General features: G+C 35.7%; 1 pseudogene; it reads right to left on the bottom strand.

The window, feature by feature from the left end:
* Window positions 1-2,540: 2,540 nt before the first annotated feature.
* LOC132277556 (uncharacterized) lies at window positions 2,541-15,671 on the bottom strand (annotated as a pseudogene).
* Between the last annotated feature and the right edge of the window lie 5,830 nt (window positions 15,672-21,501).

Below are 21,501 nucleotides of genomic sequence, written 5' to 3' on the forward strand. Positions count from 1 at the left end.
GCACGCGCAATAATTCATTCTGAATTGTCGCACGTGCAGGGGGGAAAAATGTGGGTGTCATTTATTAGAAGCTGATGTGGCATGTTGACAAGTCAATACAACCGTAGCCAAATCCTCCGTGGCAATTTGAAAAGTCAAAAGTCTCAAAAGATCAAACCTTGAACACCTTAAGCCCTAGCATCGCTCCAGGCCCATCAAGCCTCGAAAGATTAAACTTCGAGCACTCAAAGCCCTAGCATCACTCCAGGCCCAACAAGCCTCGAAAGATCAAACTTTGACCACTCAAAGCCCTGGCATCGCTCTAGGCCCAACAAGCCTTGAAAGATCAAACTTCGAGCACTCAAAACCCTGGCATCGCTCCAAGCCCAACAAGCCACGAAAGATTAAACTTCGAGCACTCAAAGCCCTAGCATCGCTCTAGGCCTAACAACCCTCGAAAGATCAAACTTTGAGCACTCAAAGCCCTGGTGTCGCTCCAAGCCAAACAAGCCTTGAAAGATCAAACTTTGAGCACTCAAAGCCCTGGCATCGCTCTAGGCCCAACAAGCCTCGAAAGATCAAACTTTGAGTACTCAAAGCCCTGGCACCGCTTCAGGCCCAAAAAACCTCGAAAGATCAAACTTCAAGCACTTAAAGCCCTAGTGTCACTCCAGACCCAACAAGCCTCGTAAGATCAAACTTCGAGTACTCAAAGCACTGGCATCATTCTAGGCCTAACAATCCTTGAAAGATTAAACTTCGAGCACTCAAATCCCTGGCATCGCTCCAGGCCCAACAAGCCTTGAAAGATCAATCTTCGAGCACTTAAAGCCCTGGCATCGCCCCAGGCCCAATAAGTCTCGAGAGATCAAACTTCGAGCACTCTAAGTCCTGGAATCGCTCCAGGCCCAATAAGCCTCGAGAAGCCGATCCTCAAGCACCCTAAGCCCCAGCACTGCACTAAGCCTATCAAGTCTCAAAAGACCAAATCTTGAATACCTCGAGTCCTGGTGTTACGCCAGACAATATCACTTTGAAAGACTGGAGCCCTAGGGGGCTCGCCATCAAGGGATTGCGTATAGCATGAGACGAAGGTAGGGTCTTCGTGGCTATATGGCTCTATGTTTGGGAAACTTAGGAGGATCTTGGATTGGTGGATGAGAAGTTAAGAGGTGCCTTCGCTCTCAGCAAGGCCTAACTAATAGGAGATTATACATGCCATGACAGCAAACCTTAGAATCACAATTAATGCTGTGTCAGGCTTGACCAACCGACGACCAAGCAACATTTAATGCCCCTGATTAAGGGAGAAGTGACATGGCAATATAGGACAAGGCTCGAGGAAAGGATTAGAGCCCTTAGACTCCTAAATTTTAAGGATTACTTACGTAATCCAGATTGGGAGTAATGCATGCGAGGAACCATGCACGGAAGGGACCATTGGATAATAACCAATGGAATTCAGATCTATAAATAGCATTGTCCTGTAAAGGAATAACCAACCCTAGAAAAGGAAGCTGTTATAAGATATTGTATACTTGCCCTACCACCATCTTTATCTTGATAGTTGGTCTTCTTCTCCTCCTCTTACGCTGAGCATCTCTTCTGTTTTCCTTCATATTTGTATTCCTGATATCACCATTATATTATTATTTACTACCTATTTAAAAAAAAAAGAAAAAAGAAACCCTACAGTATATTGGCAGAATGATTCGATAGATATTATTGTTAGAGAAAATAATTCTCTCATTTTCCCTCTTTCATTGTTAGTAATGAAGTTTGCATGGAAAAAAAATAAAATAAAAAATTGACAATGCAATGTAATTAGAGAAATTATTAGACGTCCTGAACTTTCCATCTTTTTTTCCATTTTTTTTTTCCATTTTTCTTGGCATTTCAAAATTCATTATTTATTCAAAACATATAGTATAAGCACATTCCACACCCACGACTTCTTATACACTTATCAATGAACATCAATTTAGATGGTATTACCTTTCTTTCTCAAATCATATGTTGAGTTTTGAGATATGTTAGGAGCAATATTATGGGTGTGTGCAGATTTACAACTATATATATGTATATATATATATATTTACAAATTGCTTATAATATATATTTTTTAAATCTTAAAAATACCCCGCACGCAATTTTTGAGAATTCTCCATTATATATTGTTGTTGTTTAAGATGCCCCTCTCATACAATTTTCTGAATCTGTCATTAATTACAAAATGTAGAAAATACAAGCAAACATGGGATTTTAGAATCACCCCAAGCTTCACCAGTAGCATGCATGGGAAATAGAGAATTGGACCAGACATGAGAAAATAGTAATCTTCTGTTTATTTTCTTAGCAACCAAACATGGGATTATAGAATCAAATGCTGCGGGAAAATTATTCCTCAATTTCAGAAGATTTCCCATCAGCATTGCAAGAAAATTCTGTCACTCCACCAATTATAAGCATATAAAGATTGCAAAAAAAATCACAATAGTACTTGAGAAAGCATGCACGTTGCATGAATATGTTTTATTCTTGACTGACAATTATAACACTGAAAATACACTGCCTTGAATGTTTTGCTTTGGTTAAGCACTTAAATTTTGAATCTAAATGGCACATGCATTTCCATGGACATAAAGAAATGATCACCAAACTGCGATCATTGGTGAAACCATAACGTGACTCCTCACTTTATGATTTCCATTCTCTTCCACCCAAACAAGCGAACCAAATGTGATTGCGCCATTCCTTTCCCTATTGTACTTTATTGTCAAATTATAACTCTGTTTCTCATACTTCTTCTCGAAAACCATTTTCTTCGGCTAGATAAAGACGATGGAATGCTTAGGTGCTGTAACCTCAGCCTTGTAAGCTGTCGCGCCATCTCCAACATTAGTCACTGTCCTCTGAAATGTTCGTGTAACCGTTTTTGTTTTGTTAGTGTACAAAGCAATAAATGACGGATAATTCAGATCGTCAGAAGCGTTAGAGCAAGTGTAACTGTTTGATCTTCTAATGGTTAAGATTTGTGTCTTTGTGAAATTCATGGAGCAGAGGAGACTCACATAGTCTTGTGGAGTTACATCATATATAAGACCGGGCTCAAGTGCCCCGTTAGAATCAACATGTCCTGCCCCCATAGCTAGAGGTGAGGCTATTTCAAGGTCCAGACCAAGGTCTCGGATGGGATTAAGAGTGTTATCTAATGGGTTCACCGTGGTCATCATGGCAGACCTTATAGCAGCCAGACTCCATTCTGGATGCGCGCCTTTTAGGAGTGCAACCACGCCAGAAGCATGAGGACATGCCATTGATGTCCCAGAAAGAAATGTGTAATCACTAGGCAAAACTGTATTGAAACCAACAGTGGCAGCTTTTTTATTGGGAGGACAAGCTGCTAAAACTAGTGACCCGGGTGCCATTAAATCTGGCTTTAGGACTCTCGGATAGCTCGGTACAAAACCCATTGAAGTGTAGGAAGCAACAACAGGTGTAGGCTTTGTCCCCAAAATGGTTTCTTGGAACTTCATGGTTGCCTTAGGCTTCTTAGCCCTTTTGGCATATTTGATCACTTCCTCTGCATATTTCAAGCCAATCACAACTCCAGGATAACTAAAACATTCTCGCTCGGTAAATAGTGGATCATTAGAGATAAAGATGACTGAAGCCACCATTGACATAGTCAGATGCCTCGATTCGGTAGTGAAGGGTGAAACAGTGTCATCACATATGAGGATGCCATAAGGAGCTTTAGACAACAAACTAGTTGAATTGTAATGTGACAAAGTCTTATTATAAATGAGTGGGAGGTCATCAACCAAGGCCTTTGTAGGGAACATGGTCCATCCAGTGATGGTTAGCCCATTGCCAAGAGTCAGAGTCCCGCCAAAAGAACGATCAATTGAGCCGGTTGCGACCGTCAAGACCCATGCGACCTTCATTTCCTGCTGAAGAGGACACAAGCACACCCTTTTCCATAGCTCCAAATGAAGCTATGGCAATAGGGTCCTCATATAAAGGGACATCATCAAAACCCATTGAAATTGATATTATGTCCACGCCATCAGCCACCGCGTAATCCATGCCTGCGAGAACATCTGAGGCGTAGTGCCCTTCGTCCCAACTGACCTCATACATGGCCACCCTAGCACGCGGCGCAACCCCTTTTGCAGTCCCAGAACCATAGCCAAAGTAGGATACGCCTTCGACATAATTTCCTGTAGCTGTAGAGGAAGTGTGTGTCCCGTGACCTGCAGTGTCCCTCGCCGAGTTCATACTAATGGTAGTGTTAGGATTTGCTGCTATGACACCCTTATTGAAGTATTTAACTCTAATGAGCTTCGAGTTACATAACGAGGAATTGAACTCTTGACCTTCTTGGCACTCCCCCTTCCATCTTCTGGGCACTTTGGTCAGTCCATCATTGTTGAAGCTTTGGCTTTCAGGCCATACGCCGGAATCAATGACACCAACGACGACTTCTTTACCGTAATCTGAAGTTGGCCATAGTCTGGCAATAGGATTGAGGGAGAGAAATTCGAAGGTGTGAGCGGTGTCAAGAGTCCCAATCTTGTCAGCATAGGCTGAGACAAAACCTGGGGATTTTTTTAAGGTTTTTAGCTCATCTTGAGAGAACCCTGCACTGAAACCATGGAAAGCACTGTCATAAGTATAGATGAGCTTTGGGGTGGATTGATGGTCATTTGATATTTTGGGAGTTACAGGGTTTATGGAATCAACAATGGAGGTGTACCCGTAGTGATGGCTAACAAAGGCCTTGGGCATGTAGGACTTGTCCATGTGGACAATGTAGGTTAACCTCTCCACTGCTTTTGAGCTAGCATGAGAAGTAGAAAGAAACCATGCAAGGAAGATAAAGTGGAGAAGATGAACTCTAGTAACAAGTCCCATTGTTTTTCCTTCACAACTAGCTAGAACTTTTGTTAGACACCAATGGGGTCTGTGTGTGTGTGTGTGTGTGTGTCTATATATATATAATACTATGTTTCATAAAAAGGAATTGCTAATTAAGGATAATTGTGATACGCGTTCATATTTGTGATTTACGTTATTTTTTTGGACACATAGTATGAGTTTTACGCAGCGGAATGTATATAGGAATGTTTTAAGTTTTGTAAAATAGATTTGTGTCGTTACCAACTTTACTTATTTTAGCAAGTAAACAGTTAATCACATGCAGATAAAATAATGCAAAGTATAAAGTTAGAGATGACACCAGGATTTTAGCGAGGAAACCCAATTAATAAAATACGTCAACTGTTAAGCGAAAAACCTCATGGACTAATGCAGCCCAAAGTAAACCAATCCACTATGCTTGAAACAAAGTATATCAAACTTTGACTCTGGCTCACACCTTATCGTTCTACACCAGACTAATCATTGATGATCCTCTAGCTTTGTGACTCCCCGTCCAACAGCAACTTGACTTTAGACTTGCACTTGATACTTATAGAAAAGTAGTAGGTAGATCAGACAGCACTCCATGAATGCTCCAACCCTTTCAAAGTGTGATTGTGTTTACTTCTATTCTTCATTTGTCTGAATGATGTAAAAGAACTGCTTTGCCTGATCGATGTTAATACAACTGTATAATCACGATCAAGATTCGAACACCACAACTCTAAACTCTGTCTTTATGTATATGTGTTCTAGAAAGATATCAGAAAAATAAACTCTGATTTTCTGCAAAAATAATCTTTCTAAGGCTTTGAATAAAATCTGAATAATAATATAACAGCTGTTAATAAACCAATGTATATGACATGGTTTATATAGAGTATAAAATGACCTAATCCCTCTGAAAATAAGGTAAATTTCGTGCATAGGATTTGGAACAATTCTAGACCAACTGGGAAATTATTCAGAAAAAGGAAACTGAAGTTGTATTGCAAACAGGCGATCTTGAACCAGTTCAAGGAAGCTGAACCGGTTCAAGTTTGGCAGTGTTTCAAACTTGAACTTCTTGAACCGGTTCAAGGTTGGCAGTCTTGAAAGCTCGAATTCTTCCAGCCTTGTTTCATCCTACGAAAATTATAGACTAACATTGAAATTGTAGAACTTCCAACCTTGTTCATATTCCTTCTTAATGTACCCTTTTTCATCACAAACTCTTCAAGTATGGTAAATTCAAACCGATTCTGTAGTCCATGTCGACCTCGATGACTTATAAAACAAGTATTACAATTACAACTCAACTTGGACTTGTTATGTCAACGATAATTGCCAAAAATAAATAATTAATATCTCACACGTAGCTAGGCTAGTTCTAGAAGAAAGAATCATTATTTTCTAAATAAAAACAGGATATAGTGCTTTTATTGGTAAAGCTTTCACATCTATGAATAGAAAAACAATGACCATAATAAATGAAAATAACAGTAAAAACATAATAAGAAACGTGCTACGTTCAATTTCTTCACTCAAATAGTTTCGAAAGAGTCTCGATCATCTTAAGTCTAAAATACCTACTTACATATAGCACCCTCACTCACTTAAGAAATAAACATAAAAATTCAAAAAAATTCCCTGTATTGAGATAAATTGAGAGTTTTCATACATATTCATTAGATGTGGGTTACCACCTATACAAGCCCTAATTCATTGTAAACTTTTTCCCTACACCTAATTCATTATAGTCTTTGTTTTATCTTTGCAATTTCATTCATGTTTCTATATAGTTGCTGGCATGTCAATTTAGGGGTTGACGTTAAAAGACTTGGACCTCACATGCATGCATATTTGTCATAGTCTTTAATCAGGTACGATTATATTTATAATTTCTCATGTATTAAGATAAATTGAAAATTTTCATACATATTCATTAGATGTGGGCTACCACCTATACAAACCCTAATTTACTATAGATTTTTCCCCTACAAAGACCATAATTCATTGAGCAATTCATTATAGTCTTTGTTTTATCTTTGCAATTTCATTCACATTTCGATACAAGGACGGACCCAGAAAACTATGTGAGCGGGGGCAGTCTTTAACAACAACCATATAAAAATGTTGTGGGGGCAATAGTAGGATTTTTCTATAATTTCAGTGGGGGTAATTCTAAAATTTTAGGGGTATATATTGTAAAAAAATGAAAAATCAATGGTATATAGTAAGAAGAAAAAAAATAAATAAATTTGCCCCCACTGAGCTATGAATAGATCCATCCCTATTTCTATATAGTTGTTGGCATGTCAATTTAGGAGTTGACGTTGAAAGACTTGGACCTCACATGCATGCATATTTGTCACTTTAACTAGGTATGACTATAAAATTTGTCATATTGACAAATTCCGACATATCTTCTCTACTTGTTAGGGTGGCTGGACTCTTAGGAGGTTGCCTAAGTCCTCAGTCAATAGGAAGACCTCAATTTTTTTATTTCTTTATATATATTATATCCTTCCTATTATCAAACTCTAGCCAATATAAAGGCTCAGAAAATTTTTATTTGCTTATATTATAACTTTCAAATTTTTTTTATTTGTTTATATTATAACCTCCCTAAAAATGTTATTTACTTCTTATTATTAAACTCTGCCCAATTGAAAGGCCCTAATTTTTTTTTTTTATTTCTTATTTTAACTTTTGTCTTCATTGATTTTTTTTCTTCTTTTTCCATTAAGTATAAGTTGTATAACTCTAAGATCAATAATGTGACAAGAAAGAATAATTAAATTGACTATATATTAGATATTAAAAGATCACTTTTATATTTTTTTTGTCTAAGACTTCAAATTATATTGAGCCGCCCTGCTAATTGTCCATTAGTTAAAAAGAGTCCATGATGTACAAGGTCAATGCTCATCATTTAAAAGCAAAATGTAGAAAATACAATTAGTTTCTTACCAACTAGATATTTCACTTTGCTAATGGATCGGAGTATGAATAGTATCATGTATTTGAAGACAAGTTTGCATTTGGAGTCGGGTTTAAAAAAGAAAGAAAAATTAAGAAAGGTAGGAATTGGATAGTGATTGGTCATTCTAGATATTTCATTTTGCTAATGGAGTATGAATTGTATCTTGCATTTGAAGACAAGTTTTAGAATGATGCTCACGAGATCATTCATCAAATTAATGGAAAACACATCTCCATGGAAATAGTGGTTTTTTGGTGCATAGTGCAAAGTCCAACACGAATATCAAAACGGTGCCGTCTTGGAGTGCAAAGCCCTGTAACCCTGTGTTGATGGTGGGGGCTTGGACGTTGTTAGACGCTAAATGTTATACATTTTACCCCTTTACTTGCATGTTTTATTCTCTTAATAATAGTTTATTTGTGATTTTACATTGTTTTATTGTTTTTATTTATTTCAGGACTTTAATTATAAAATCAGTTAAGACCAGTGATTTTGAGCTTTAAAAGATAACATTCCGTAGGATTGAGCATTGTTGAAATCCAAGTCTAATTATACTTTGAAAATAGTCCAAAAGAAGCCACAAGTTGATGAGAATGGAAAGAAAAAGAAAAAGAAAAATCATTCTCCGAAAAGAAAACTTTCGCCAAAGTTGGTTACTTGAACCTGTTTTGGTAATTTGACTGAATCTCTCTCCTTGAATGTCAAAATAGCTAAATTCTTACATTAATTGAAAGGAAATTCGAAGAGCTACAATTTTGTATTTCACGAGGATTCCATAAAACAGTTGTATACCTTGTCAAAATTAGCCTGGAAGTCTGTACGAATTTTAGAGTCCTTATTTGACAGAATTTCTATGTATGTCTTCTATATGAAAAATGAAACTTTAGGGCTGATCTTTTATTATTTAAAGGGAGTCCTCTACAGCATTGAGGGCATGATTATACAGAGGAGCTGGAGGCTGAGATTAGAGGAGAAGCATTCAGAAGAAAGAAGAGATCGATCCATGACGGTGAAGATGTCTTCCTCAACCATGAAGAATTCCATTCCAGTCATGATTGGCTAAACGCTTTGCTAAGGTTATGATTTAGCCCTAGCTTAGCACACTAGTTTGATTATATCTATTTATTGGAGAACAATTTTTATCATGCATGATTGTGTAATTTATGGGATTTTTAATTGACTTTTCAATAAGAATCGGTTTTAGAGTTTTAATTCAATTACAAATATTTTTCTATCTTGTCTTAGATATTTTAATCTTGTGATTGAACACAACTCATTCACTTCTTGTAGTTGTGAATGAGATGATTACACAATGGTATTTATCTGAATATAATGTTAGAGATTTGATGGATTATGCCTAGAGAAGATAAACCATGCCACACCCTAGAGTAAAGTAGATATGTAGATGATTTATACCAATCGAAGATAGTCCATGCTTAACTTTAAATTATATTATTTTCTAGCTAAATTTATATGTGCTTGCAGCCATGATTTATTCCCTGTGCATGTTATATCATATATCTCCAATAAATTGATACAATTGATTGGTGGTGCGACGTTAGTGGTGAAATCATACCCCTAGTTCCCTTTCTCTATTTTCTTCATCCTTTTTAATTTTGTTCTTTATTTTATTTTCTACTCAGTTAATTTAGAAATAATCATCATAATTCAATTATCCCACTTTCAAGTTAATTTGGAATTTAAGAAATTGTTGACAAACTTAATTTACACAAGTTCCTTGGGTACGACACCCTTACAAGTAAACCTTATCTGCAAAGATTCGTGCACTTGCAAGTGGTACATATAAATCTCACAATAGAGGTCATAGTGACTGGCTGCAAAATTAAATCATTTGCAATTTATGTGGTGTCTGAACAAGTTGAGCTATACATCCCTCACAATTTTATGTTTACTACCTCATTAACGTACATTATCATCTTGGCTACGACGACACGCCCAAAATGGGGTCAAAGTCAGTTTTTCTAAAATGATGGAATTTGTTTTGATTACCAAATTGCCTCCCATCATCTTCTTTAACCTCTGGCTGACTCTTCTCTTCCAATAGTTCCATTTCAACCTCTTCATACTCTCTTCTGCCTCAGTGGGATTAATCTTAAAATACCCATCAACAAATACATCATCTCGTAAAGCAGTCAAGTTACTAGATTGCAATGGACCCAAATTATCTACTTCACCTAGTTTGTGAATCAGTTTGAAAAGGTGGGATATACAATTGGTTGACCAATGCTTGAAGTTTCTCACAAGCCCATCAAAATTTTCTTATGCAAATACCACAATTTCAGATTCATCACAGGTCGAACCACTCTTAAGTTAGATTCCGAACTCAAAGTTAAAACCAAAATCTATGAGATGAAAAAAAATATTTTAAAACTATTTCTTGAACTTTTGAATAATAAAATTAAATAAAACAAATAAAAATAAGATTAAAATTTTTTTTGATCTAATTATGGAAAAAGTCTCAAGGGATGAGAATCCACCACCATGGATCTATATAAACAAATTTCTTTCGTTCTTGTCAATTTTATTTTTATAAGTAATTTACTTCATAAATCCAATTACAACTTTGAAAGGTGAAGGAAAATATAGAGATAAATAATAGTTGCTTATATACGAGAGACTTTTTTTTTTTTTTTTTTTTAATCTGCTATATCTTTAGTAAATAGAAGTGGACATTCTCCGAATTACCATTAATTGTCAAAGACTAAGAATCTTACCTCTATTTTTTTTTAAGAACACGGAATAGAAGAATAAAAGACATGTTATAAAGAGGAAAATTAAAACAAGACGTGAAAGAAATTTATTACATGTCAACCATGGTGACTTCATCTTTCCCTCGATTGTTTAAACTAACACATTAACAATAAAATAAAACATAGAAATAAAGATACTTTTCATTGAATAAAAGAAAGAATTATAAGGAAAAAAAGAATGCAATACAATTCAAAATCTCTAACTCTCTCTATTTTCGAACCCCTTACCATTACATATATCCATATTTATAGAGTTTAGAAGGAATGAATTAGGAGGAAAAAAAGAAAAGAATTTGAAAACTAGAAAAAAAATTAAAAAAATGTTGTTACTTTTCAATTTGAAATGATATTTTCTGATTTGATGGAGCCAAATTTAAATTTTAATTCGATTGGCTTGTATGAAAATAAATCAATTGTGTTGCACCAATGTTTTGAACTCAAGCCCTCTTTCAAAGTTGGTGACCCACTAGACCAGCTCTCCTGCAAGACTTCTAGTGTTCCTCTTAGTAATAAATACACTCTTATCCTTTTGCAGCCATTATGTGTCGCATTTTTACCATTTTTGTTTATTTTCTACGCATTCCAAAATCAGCTCCTATAAAACATGAAAAATAGGGATAAGAATATTTAAATATAAAAGATTAATTAAACACTTATTAATGAGTATAAAATAACAAGTTTTGTGTACTTATAATTGAAGACAAACAAACCAATGACCATAGAATCAGTAACTGGTATCGATAAATAAGCAATCAAGAGGACCAGAAGTACTTATGTCAAACCCAGAAAACTTTAGTTTAATTCGGGGAAAACAGACTAACAAGCTCCATTGATTCTGGCCAAGCTTCACTCATACCATATATGTTCATTTGGAATCCATGTATCACCGCTTGCGAGCTCGTTGACGGCCTCTAGTCCATGATGATACAGGTAGTCTGCAGGTAGGAGATGTTTTTGTCATGGGAGTTCATGCTCAGACCCCTGTTTTCTCCATCAACTCCAGTGAGCTCTGAATTGGGTTCACCGGTGAGAATTGATATGTTGTGAAGCCAAGGATAAATTGTAAGAGGTGTATAAATATCTAAAAATTAAGTGAGACACATAGGCCATATTTTTCAAATATGTGGCATGCATCTATTGGTTGTGTGATACATGTCAACCATGTGACATGGCATCACCGTTGCAGCCAATAATTTTTCTATTTTGGGGTAATAATTTCTCTATACATGTCCTCAACCAATCAATATTTGACAATTGAAAATTTTGTCAAAAATGTAGTAAAATTTATTCAACTTTTTTTACTTAGACGTCATATGGTGATCAATCAGACTAATAGTCCTAGGACCACATGCCCCCTTAAAAATTTCTACTCTTCAAAATGGACTTTCGTTTCGGGACAGAAGGAGTAATAATTACTCGTACAAGAAGCTCCAAGCCTCCCAGCGTTCGCATTGAAACGGGGTCGGGTTGCTCTTTTAGTAGGCATGAACTGTCTTTTCTTTATTTCTTTGATGGGCTTACTACATATGCAGCTTGGGCCTCGAGCTCATTTAATAAAATTTTTAAGACATTGGACTTGGGTCCATTAAGGTAAACGATATTGGAATGTTTTTAACATGGATTCTCGGTTTGTTTTCCTCAATTATTAGTCTCGCAATAATCCATTAATCCCCCAATCGAACTGAATAGAAGTATGTTGGCAGAATGATTGGGCCGCTATTATTGTTAGAGAAAATAATTCTCTCCTTTTCCCTCTTTCATTGTTAGTAATGATGTTTGCATGGAAAAAAAAAATAAAATAAAAAAATTGTTATGTACCAGTGTAAAAAAATTGACAATGCAGTGTAATTACAGAAATCATTAGAGGTCCTGAACTTTCTTTCTTTTTTTCCAAATTATCATTTTTTTTTCATTTACTACTTTTTTTTTTTTTTTTTTTTTTTTTTTTTTTTTTTTTTTTTTTCTTGGCAAGTGAAAATTCATTATTTATTCAAAACATATAGTATAAGCACATTCCACTTCCACGAGTTCTTATAATCTTATCAATGAGCACCAGTTTAGATGTATTATCTTTCTTTCTCAAATCAAAGGTTGAGTCTTCAAGCTATGCTAGGAGCAATATTGTGGGTTTGTGCAGATTTATTACTGGTTTATTTTATTTTATTTTATTTTATTTTATTTTTACAAAATTGCTTATAATTTCTCTTAAAATCTTAAAAATATCCCCCACTCAATTTTTGAGAATTCTCCATTATTTATTATTGTTGTTCAAGACGCCACTCTCATACAATTTTCTGAATCCGTCATTAATTACAAAATGTAGAAAATACAAGCAAACATGGGATTTTAGAATCACCCCAAGCTTCACCAGTAGCATGCATGGGAAACAGAGAATTGGACCAAACATGAGAAAACAGTAATCTTCTGTTTATTTTCTTAGCAACCAAACATGTGATTATAGAATCAAATGGTGCAGGAAAATTATTCCTCAATTTCAGAAGATTTCCCATCATCATTGCAAGAAAATTCTGTCACTCCACCAATTATAAGCATATAAAGATTGTAAAATAAATCACAATAGTACTTGAGAAAGCATGCACGTTGCATGAATATGTTTTATTCTTGACTGACAATTACAACACTAAAAATACACTGCCTTGAATGTTATGCTTTGGTTGAGCACTTAAATTTTGAATCTAAATGGCACATGCATTTCCATGGACATAAAGAAATGATCACCAAACAGCGATCATTGGTGAAACCACAATGGGACTCCTCACTTTATGATTTCCATTCTCTTCCACCCAAACAAGCGAACCAAATGTGACTGTGCCATTCTTTTCCCTCTTGTACTTTATTGTCAAATTGTAACTCTGCTTCTCATACTTCTTCTCGAAAACCATTTTCTCCGGCCAGATAAAGACGGTGGAATGCTTGGGTGCTGTAACCTCAGCCTTGTAAGCTGTCGCGCCATCTCCAACATTAGTCACTGTCCTCTGAAATGTTCGTGTGACCGTTTTTGTTTTGTTAGTGTACAAAGCAATAAATGTCGGATAATTCAGATCGTCAGAAGCGTTGGAGCAAGTGTAACTGTTTGATCTTGTAATGGTTAAGATTTGTGGCTTTGTGAAATTCATGGAGCAGAGGAGATTCACATAGTCCTGTGGAGTTGCATCATATATAAGACCTGGGTCAAGTGCCCGGTTTGGATCAACATGTCCTGTCCCCATAGCTAGAGGTGAGGCTATTTCAAGGTCCAGACCAAGGTCACGGATAGATTAAGAGTGTTATCTAATGGGTTCGCCGTGGTCATCATGGCAGACCTTATAGCAGCCGGACTCCATTCTGGATGTGCGCCTTTTAGGAGCGCAGCCACGCCAGAAGCATGAGGACATGCCATTGATGTCCCGGAGAGAAATGTGTAATCACTAGCCAAAACTGTATTGAAACCAATAGTGCCTGCATACTGATTGGTAGGCCAAGCAGCTAAGACTCGTGACCCGGGTGCCATTAAATCCGGCTTCAGGATTCCCGGATTTCTCGGCGCAGGATCCCTTGAAGTGTAGGGAGCAACAACAGGCGCAGGCTTTGTCCCCAAAATGGTTTCTTGGAACTTCATGGTTGCCTTAGGCTTCTTAGCCCTTTTGGCATATTTGATCACTTCCTCTGCATCTTTCGAGCCAATCACAACTCAAGGATAACTAAAACGTTCCCGCTCGGCAAATAGTGGATCATTGGAGATAAAGATGGCTGAAGCCACCATTGACATAGTCAGATGCCTCGATTGGGTAGTGAAGGGTGAAACAGTGTCATCACATATGAGGATGCCATAAGGAGCTTCAGACAACAAACCAGTTGAATTGCAATGTGACAAAGTCTTATTGTAAATGAGTGGGAGGTCATTAACCAAGGCCCTTGCAGGGAACATGGTCCATCCAGTGATGGTTAGCCCATTACCAAGAGTCACAGTCCCGCCAAAAGAACGGTCAATTGAGCCGGCGTCGACGGTCAAGACCCATGGGATCCCATTGTGTAAGTAAGCAAAAGAAGGGCCATCATTTCCTGCTGAACAAGACACAAGCACACCCTTTTCCATAGCTCCAAATGAAGCTATGGCAATAGGGTCCTCATATAAAGGGACATCATCAAAACCCAATGAAATCGATATCACGTCCACGCCATCAGCCACCGCGTGGTCCATGCCTGCGAGAACATCTGAGGCGTAGTGCCCTTCGGGCCAAATGACCTTATAGATGGCCACCCTAGCACGCGGCGCGACCCCTCTTGCAGTCCCAGAACCATAGCCAAAGTAAGATGTGCCTTCGACATAGTTTCCGGCAGCTGTTGAGGAAGTGTGTGTCCCGTGACCTGCAGTGTCCCTCGCCGAGTTCATACTAATGGTAGTGTTAGGATTTGCTGCTATGACACCCTTATTGAAGTATTTAACTCCAATGAGCTTCGAGTTACATAACGAGGAATTGAAATATTGACCTTCTTGGCACTCCCCCTTCCATCTTTTGGGCACTTTGGTCATTCCATCGCCGTTGAAGCTCCGGCTTTCAGGCCACACGCGGGTATCAATGACACCAACGATGACTTCTTTACCGTAATCCGAAGCCGGCCATAGTCCGGCAACAGGATTGAGGGAGAGGAATTCGAAGGTGTGAGTGGTGTCAAGAGTAGCAATCCTGTCAGCATAAGCTGACACAAAACCTGGGGATTTTTTTAGGGTTTTTAGCTCATCTTGAGAGAACACTGCACTGAAACCATGGAAAGCATTGTCATAAGTATAGATGAGCTTTGGGGTGGATTGATGGTCATTTGATATTTTGGGAGTTACAGGGTTTGTGGAATCAACAATGGAGGTGTACCAGTGGTGATGGCTAGCAAAGGCCTTGGGTATGTAGGACTTGTCCATGTGGACAATGTAGGTGAACCTCTCCACTGCTTTTGAGCTAGCATGAGAAGTAGAAAGAAACCATGCAAGGAAGATAAAGTGGAGAAGGTGAACTCTAGTAACAAGTCCCATTGATTTTCCTTCACAACTAGCTAGAACTTTTGTTAGCCACCAATGGGGTCTGTGTTCATATATTTATATAATATTATGTTTAGTAAGAAGGAATTGCTAATTATGGATAATTGTGATACACGTTCATATTTGTGATTCACGTTATTTTTTTGGACATCTAGGCTAGTTCTAGAAAAGAGAATCATTATTTTCTAAATAAAAACAGGATACTGTGCTTTTATTGGTAGAGCTTTCACATTTATGAATAGAAAAACAATGACCATAATACATGAAAATAGCAGTAAAAACATAAGAAAAGTGTTACGTTCAATTCCTTCCCTCAAATAGTTTTGAAAGAGTCTCGATCTTAGGTCTACAATACCTACTTAGGTAAAGCACCCTCACTCACTTAAAGAAATAAACATAAAAATTCATAATTTCTCGTGTTGAAATAAATTGAGAGTTCCATACATATTCATTAGATGTGGGTTACCACCTATACAAACCCTCATTTATTGTCAACTGTTTTTCCCGCAAAGACCATAATTCATTGGACCAATTCATTATGGTCTTTGTTTTATCTTTGCAATTTCATTCATGTTTCTATATAATTGTTGGCATGCCAATTTAGTAGTTGACATTAAAAGACTTGGACCTCACATGCATGCATATTTGTCAGTCTTTAATTAGGTATGATTATGCATATTAGGTATTAAGATAAATTGAAAGTTTTCATACATATTCATTAGACGTGGGTTACCACCTATACAAACCCTAATCTCCCGGGGCCACGGCAAAGACTATAATGAATTGCTTCACGTTTTCTATATAGTTGTTGGCATGTCAATTTAGGAGTTGACGTTGAAAGACTTGGACCGCATATGCATGCATATTTGTCGATCACTTTAACTAGGTAAGATTATAAAGTTTGTCATATTGACAAATTCCGACATATCTTCTCCACTTGTTAGGCCGGCTAGACTCTTAGGCGGTTGCCTAAGTCCTCGGTCAATAGGAAAACCTCAATTTTATTTTTTTATTTTATTTTTTTTCTTTATATATATATTATATTCTTCCTAAATTTTTTATTTCCTTCCTATTATCAGACTTTAGCCAATATAAAGGCTCCCAAAATTTTATTTGCTTATATTATAACTTTAAATTATTATTATTTTTTTATTTGTTTAGGTTATAACTTCCCTAAAAATGTTATTTCCTTCTTATTATTAAACTTTGCTCAATAGAAATGCCTCAATTTTTTTTTTTTTTTAATTTCCTTATATTATAACCTCCTTAAAATTTTTATTTGTATCTATTATTGGACCCTAACTAATAGAGATCTTATTTCTTGCATATTTTTCTTCTTTTTCCATTAAGTATAAGTTGTATAACTCTAAGATTAATTATGTGACAAGAAAGATTAATTAAATTGACCAAATATTAAATATTAAAAGAACACTTTTATATATATTTTTTTGGTCTAAGACTTCAAATTATATTAAACCGCCTGCTAATTGTCCATTAGTTAATTGTATCATGCATTTGAAGACAAGTGTTAGAATGATGCTCATGAGATTATTCATCACTTTGCTATTGGAGTATGTTTACTACCTCTTTATTCTTTAACGTGAATTATCATCTTGGCTGCGAAGACACGCCCAACAATTAATTTTGTTAAGGAATTTTTTTGATAATTTTACAGCTTTCCACCAATAAATCAGTGAAGGTGCAAATAATTTTAGCAAATATAAAACAAAGTAGATAATTAAATAGATTATTTTTAAGGTTATGTTATTTATGTAAAATAAAGTTAAATTTAGATGATTTAGGTATTAACCTAACTTTGACATGCTTGCTTTAAAATTTTAAAGTAAAAAAAATAATTATCATAATTGAATTTTAGTTAAAAAAAAAATTAAAATAATAATAATAAAGAATATAAAATTTTTAAAAGCATACTATCAATCTTGAAACATCAAATGATTGATTATCTTTTATTACAACTTATAAATTTTAACGATAAGATTATGCTACATATCATTTGTTTAATTTTGTTGACATGATATGAATGATTTTATTTTATTTTATTTTTATTTATGTAGCTATATATTTTAATATTTATTTTTTTGTAATGTTTATTTATTAGCAAGTTAGTAATTTTTTTTGCAACCCGAAAATCATGTGAAGTTCGTGCGATATGACACGGGTTAAGTTGCAATGAGTTTCTTGAGACTCTAGCACTTGTATTTTTGTCCACTTTCCGTCTTCAAACATATTTCTTGTTTTTCAATTCCCTGAACTTTTTAGACTGCTTATTGTAAACCTCTTCATTTTGACAATTTCAGCATAAAACTCTTGAAAGACTTTTTTCCAAACCAGCTTTGCTTGATTCTTAATTCAACACTCTTTTCATCATCACTTGAAACATCGAAATTATCAGAGTTTTTTTATTTTTATTTTTTTTTATTTTTATTTTTAATTTTTAATTTTTTTTGAAAGTTAAATTTCCCTCCTGAAGTAGTTGGTTCCAATCACCTCAAGTTGAAAGGAATACAGCAATCTCAGAATCAAATTCCAAGAGGAGTCTACGAGAAGGCACCAATGGTATGTCTCGTCGCCAATTTGGAATTGAATTCAGCCCAACTCCATCTGAAATGGGAATCGGAAATGAATCTGTCAAGGATCAATTTGATGATCCTACAGACATCAATGACCCACATGAATATTAGTTTTAATGGATTTTGTCCCAGATAGAATTGCCATTAATACTGAATTTCAACAGGATCAATATAAAGAATTCAGAAATTGGTATTTTAAAGCTTTTGACCAAAATCAATTACAACTTTTTAAAACTCAATTTTATGACTTTCTACAAGAACGCAAAATGGTTATACCTTTTGTTTCTTGGTTTTTTATGACCAATCATTCTCTTGTTAATATAAACATATTGGATGATTTTCTCAAACCATGGACTACATCTGAAGACAAGGTTTATCACTCTGTCCATCCTCCCACTGAACATTTAATTATGAAAAGAATTGACCCTGATAGTGGTGCAAAAGTGGAAACCAAGGCTTATAGCCAACCTAAAATAATTGATCAGTCCTGTAATGCTACTAAAAAAGACATTTCTCAGGTTTACAGGCAAAACAATTATACCAATGTCTGTCTGCAAACGATAGGGTCCCAGCTTGGGAGAATTGAAACAGGAATAGACACGGTATTACATACAATTAATACTAAGTGTATTTCTGATAAATCTTCTCCTCCAGAAGCTTCCTTATCCAAAGCATTGGTAAAACCTGCAATTGAAGTTAAAGGCTTCAATCTTTCACATCCTAAGAAGAATGAAGAATTTCTTAATCTTCTTACTCAGAAAATTCAAGGACTTAAAATTCAGACTTTATCCCATGATGAATCTGAAATAGGTTCTGATTCTGATGATGTGTTACCTCCTATTGAGAACCACTTCGGTAAATAACATCTTTGAAAATTTTCAAGTGTTTATAATGCTGATCGATTGATTTTGAAAATATGAGAATATCATCAATATAAATAATAGAAAATTCAGTAAAATGATTAAATATATCATTCAAAATATGTTGAAATTCTGAAGGGGCATTTTTTAATCCAAATGGCATTACTGTCCATTCATATTGTCCAAAAGGTACGCAAAAAGCTGTTTTGTACCTGTCCTCTTCTGCAATCTGTACCTGGTAATATCCAGATTTAAGATCAAATTTAGAAAATATTACAGCAGATTGTAACCTATCTAAAAGATCTTTGATGTTGGGAATTGGATATCGGATCCAACTCAAAGCAAGATTGAGTGATCGATAATCAATAACCAATCGAGGAATTCCTCTTTCCTTTTCAGCATTTTTATTGACATAAAAAGCTCTTTGACTGGCCTGACTAGAGACTGACACCATAGATGCATCATCTTGTACTGTAGGTGTGGAAGAATCAAAGGATTTAACAAATTTGGTCCTCATAAAATCCATGCATTTAACCATTAAATCTGCTTCGGTAATTAATGGTTGTTGCTTTCTAATCATATCTTTAACAAGTTCAAATGGGTTAAAGATTTCGGGTTCTGGAATAGTTAATTTTGGAACCTTATCCATGTATTCCAACCCTTTTTGGTATCAGAGCCATGCGGGCTTAACTTTTTATTGTTAATGCTTCTTAGGTACTGGTAGCATGATTATTATCGTAATTATGTAATAAACAATAAGCCTACTTTTCTGTCTAACTTATGTTTATCCCAGATTCAATTATGGGTCGTCCATAAGTCGCGTTGGAATGTTTAGCCCGCTTTTTGCATTAAATTGCTGCACAGGGTATTATTTCCAGTAAATCGTTGACAGACGAGTAATAGAATCTCTCTTAAGCAGAACGACGACAGAATAGTAACTTACTGTTCATTATATAATATTATAATATTTATACTATGCAGACCTTAAAGCATTAACAATAATTAACAGACATGTTAAAACCATCTTCTTCCTCCTCTTCAGGAGTACAGGAAAACCAGGATTCAGAATTGGTAAAAAATACTGAATTAGTGGAATGGACCAATGTTCAAAATAAATTGAACAGATGGACTATCCCTCCAGTAAGTGCTAAGCACATTTACAAAATCGGAATGCTTAATCTGACTGATCTATGGACTATCAAGACCATAGAACAAACTATGCAGTTAAGCACTAAAGACACCATAATTCGATTGTTGTCTTCTCGTGACCTTCAGAGGCACATGCACAAATATAAGTACATCCATATAGGTTTAATTCAAATTGCTTTTAAACCTTTAACCTTGTTAGGTATGGATGCTTGTATTCAAGCAACCCTTAGGGATGCTCGATGTCTGAAATTTCACCCCTCTTTGATGGGTGCACTGGAAACTAGTCTATGTCATGGACCGGTTTATTTTAATGTCTATCCTAGTCTGAATTTATCTTTGACAGATAAGAATATCCATGAGGCAGTTAGTCTTCGTGTTCAGACCTATGGGTATGATTATTTACCTGGATCGGAAGTGATAAGTGTTATTTATCACATCCATTACAAAATACTTGATACTATGTGTCCAAATGCCATACGCAAAGACTCTCAAGGAGTAACAGCGTTATGGGACACCAATATGTTCACATCAAATGTTGCCACAAAAAGGATGATTCCTTGGAGTGAAATAACATTTCCTGAACATTGGACAATTTCTAATGCAGTTCCGGCAAAGCCAATTGCTCATCGTAGCTTGGACTGTGTTATTCAGGACCAGGATGGTGATGTTTTTCTAAAGCCCCAGCATGAGGTTAAATGTTTCAAATGTGGACGCATAGGCCACTATGCAAACAAGTGCAGAACTAAGGAGAAACTTAGTAGTCTTCACATAGAAGATGAACTACGACTTTAATTAAGTAAATTGTTACTTAATACTAGTTCTTCTGAATCAGAATCATCGGCTGATTATGGGGATGTTGTTATGGAATTACAGTCTTCTTCTTCCTCTGAAGCAGAAGTTGGAAATCCAAAATGCTCCTGTAATCCCTTTCATGATGATTACCATAAGGCAATTGTTGAAATGAATGGGTTAAGCTTAAATGTTTTGACTTCGACTCAACAATCCTTATTGGATCTTATAGATCACATTCAATATCCTTAACTCAAGATGAAAGTCTTTGAAATCGGTTCTGCTTTAGCAAGAACTACTGAGGATACTGATAATCCAGATTTTCTGCGAGCAGAAAATCATTACAGCATGAAAGAAGTTCTAAGTAAATTAGAACACCACGGACAGAATTCACGTCCTGCTAATCTCCCTGATCTCAGAATGGAGATTAATCTTTTAA

This window comes from Cornus florida, unplaced genomic scaffold (genome assembly GCF_030987335.1).
Source record: "Cornus florida cultivar Cherokee Brave unplaced genomic scaffold, ASM3098733v1 CherokeeBrave_3.0.0_Hap2_Chr10, whole genome shotgun sequence".
Taxonomy (NCBI): Eukaryota; Viridiplantae; Streptophyta; class Magnoliopsida; order Cornales; family Cornaceae; genus Cornus; species Cornus florida.